Raw genomic sequence first — 3,368 nt, 5'->3', positions numbered from 1 at the left:
AAAGAAAGAAAGAAAGAAAGAAAGAAAGAAAGAAAGAAAGAAAGAAAGAAATTGCTATTGGGTTGTAGCACAAAGCTATTCCTGGTCACTGACAAAATGGAGCATGCTCTGACTTCTATGCATGCACAGCCTCGATATTTATCCAGCTTTCATGAAAAATGTCTCATCAATTCTGTGTTTTATTTGCCCACATCACTGGCAGACTACATAATAAACTTTAGGTTTCCCAAACTGGCCCAGGCAGCCTAAAGAAAATTGCCTTAGTGTCTCCTGGAATGAATAACACAAATGTCTAACACTGGGTAGTGCTTCAGTAACCCTCATTTAGAACGCAGGGTGCTTGTAACAGTAAGCACTTTTAAAAACTCATTTATATCTGGCATAGTGAGAAAATAAACATGTTCACTTTGCAGATATGTAAAATTTACTACTTTCCACATTATTATTTACAACATTTTTTTGAGACAGTGTCTCACCATGTAGCTCAGGCTGGCCTTGAGCTTGTTATATAACCCAGGCTGCCTTGAACTGCAGGGATCCTTCTGTCTCAGCTCCTGAGTGCTGGTATTTCAGGCTTGCACCACCAGTGCTTCCATCATTTATGAAGAGAGTATTGCTGAACTTTTTTCTTTTCTTTCTTTTTTTTAACTTTCTGCAAAGCTTTATTCCGGAGGGGCTCAGTCCTTCTTGGCAGCTGCCTTCCTCATGGCGGCCAGCATGTTGCTCAGCTCCTCACGCTTCCTCTTGGTGCGGATGTGCGTCCCCACCCTTTTCTTGATGAACTTGAGGGCGCGCTTGTCCTTGGAGACCTTGAGCAGCTCCATGGCGCGCCGCTCATAGGGGGCGAAGCCGCACACTTCCCGGATCATGTCCTGCACGAACTTGGTGTGTTTGGTGAGACGTCCGTGGCGGCGGCTGTGCCTCGGTTTGCTCACATTCTTAGTCACCTTGTGGCCCTTGTTGAGGCCCATGGCCATGGGATAGCGGAGGGCCATGGCTGAGGAAAGCGGAGAGGAGGGCTACTCTTTTTCAATGGTTGCTGTGGTGGAAGGACTGAACTTTTTTCTTGTCCTAAAACAGTTTAACTTGTTTTTTATGTCAATTTTTATGCATGTGGAGAGTATTTTTGTGTGTGATAAATTCTAGTTCAGGGGTTATTGACAAACATGTGATCCAGCAGATCTGATGGTACTTTAAGTATCAATGGTAGATAGGGATGCTGGTTGGAGTCTCTGTCAGGCCCCCATAGTTGAATTGTAGCAGAGGACTTTAGGATTTTGGAGCAAGCCTTGTCATCATCTGCAGACAAGTACTCTCCTTTTGAGAAACAGCTCTTGGCCTGCTACTGGGCCTTAGTGGAAACTGAATCATTGACTATGGTTTACCATGAGACCTGAGTTGCCTATCATGGCCTGAGTATTAGCCGATGCACTGAGTTTATAAGGTTGAATGTGCACAGCAACAGTCTATCTTAAGCAGAAGTGTTATATTCATGATAGAGCCAGGTCAGGTCCAGAGGGTACAAGTAAATTACATGAGGAAGTTGCCCAGATACCTATGGCTCCTCCATCTGCTATATTGCCTTCTATTTCCCAGCATGCACCTATGGCATTGTGGGGAGTACCATATCATCAGCTGTAACAGGAAGAGAAGACTAGGGCCTGGTTTATAGATGGCTGTGCATGCTATGCAGGAACCACCCACAAGTGGAGAGTGGAAGCACTACAGTCCCTTTCTGGGATATCACTAAATGACAGTGTTGAAGGGAAATCATCACAGTTGGCAGAACTTTGGGCAGTACATTTGGTAGTACATTTTGCTTGGAAAAACTTTTGAGATGTGCAACTGTGTACTGACCCATGGGCCATAGCCAACAGTCTGGCTGGATGGTCAGGAACTTGGAAGGAGCATGACTGGAAAATTGGTAACAAAGATATATGGGGAAGAGGGATGTGGCTAGAACTCTCTGTATGGGCAAGTGGTGTAAAATATTTGTTTCCCATGTAAACATTCACCAAATGGTGACATCAGCACAAGAGACTTTAATAATCAATAGGAGAAGATGACCCATGCTGTGAATAGCAGCCACCCTCCTTCTTCAGCCACCATGAACAGAATGGCCATGGTGGCAGGATGGAGGTTATTCACGGGCCCAGGAACATGAACTCCCACTCACCAATGCTGATCTGGCTACAACCACTCTTGAATGCCCAATATGAGACCCACACTGAATCCCTGATAGGGCACCATCCCTTGGGGTGATCAACCTGCAACTTGGTGGTCAGTTTATTATATTGAACCACTTTCATCATGGAAGGGACTGTGCTTTGTTCTCACTGGCAGAGACTCATATTCTGGATATGGATTTGCCTTCTTTTCATGTACCAACTTACAGAATGCCTCATCTGCCATCATGGAATTCTACATAGCATTGCCTCTGACCAAGAAAAACATTTTATAGCCAAAGAAGTAAAGCAGTGGGCTCGTGCTCATGGAATTCACTAGTGATATCATGTTCCTCACTACCTAGAAGCAGCTAGACTCATAGAAATGTGGAATGGTCTTTTGAAGACACAGTTATAGTACCAGATAGGTGGCAATAGTTTGCAGGGCTGGGGTAAGGTACTTCAAACTGCTGTATATGTTTTGAATTAGCATCCTTTGTATGGTACTGTGTCTCCCATAGCTAGGATTCAAGGGTCCAGGAATCCAGTTGTGGGAGTCAGAAGGACACCACTCACTATTACCTGTAGTGATCCACTAGGAAAATTTTTACTTTCTGTCCCCAAGATCTTATGTTGTTCTGGACTAGAAGTTCTAGTCCCAGAGGGGGAAGGCTTGTACCAGGAAGCACAACAATGATACCACTTAACTAGAAGGTAAGGTTTCCACTTGGTTACTTTGGTCTCCTTGTGCTTCTGAGGAAACATGGTAAAAAGAGAGTCACAGTGTTGTCAGGGGTGATTGACTCAGACTCTGAAGGGAAATTGGATTACTACTGCACAATGGAGGAAAGGGAGACTGTACATGGAGTGCAGGAGATCCCTTAGGGTGCCTCTTAGTATTGCTTTGCCCTGTTGTTAAAGTCAATGGCAAACTAAAGCAACTTAATACAGGCACAATGACAAATGGTCCAGAGCCTTCAGAAATGTATGTATTGGACATTCTACCAGATAAAGAACCAAGGCCTGCTGAGGTGCTTGCTGAAGGCCAAGGGAATACAGAATGGGTAGTGGAAGAAGGTAGTTCTAAATACCAGGTGCAACCCTGTGATCAGCTACAGAAACGGGGATTATAATTGTACTATTCACCACCTTATATGGTTCTGTTATAATATTGATAGATTTAATCCTCATTCTTTTTTTTTG

This window comes from Octodon degus, unplaced genomic scaffold, assembly GCF_000260255.1.
Source record: "Octodon degus isolate 3935 unplaced genomic scaffold, OctDeg1.0 scaffold00287, whole genome shotgun sequence".
In the NCBI taxonomy this organism is placed as follows: Eukaryota; Metazoa; Chordata; class Mammalia; order Rodentia; family Octodontidae; genus Octodon; species Octodon degus.
This window is presented reverse-complemented; position numbering follows the sequence as displayed.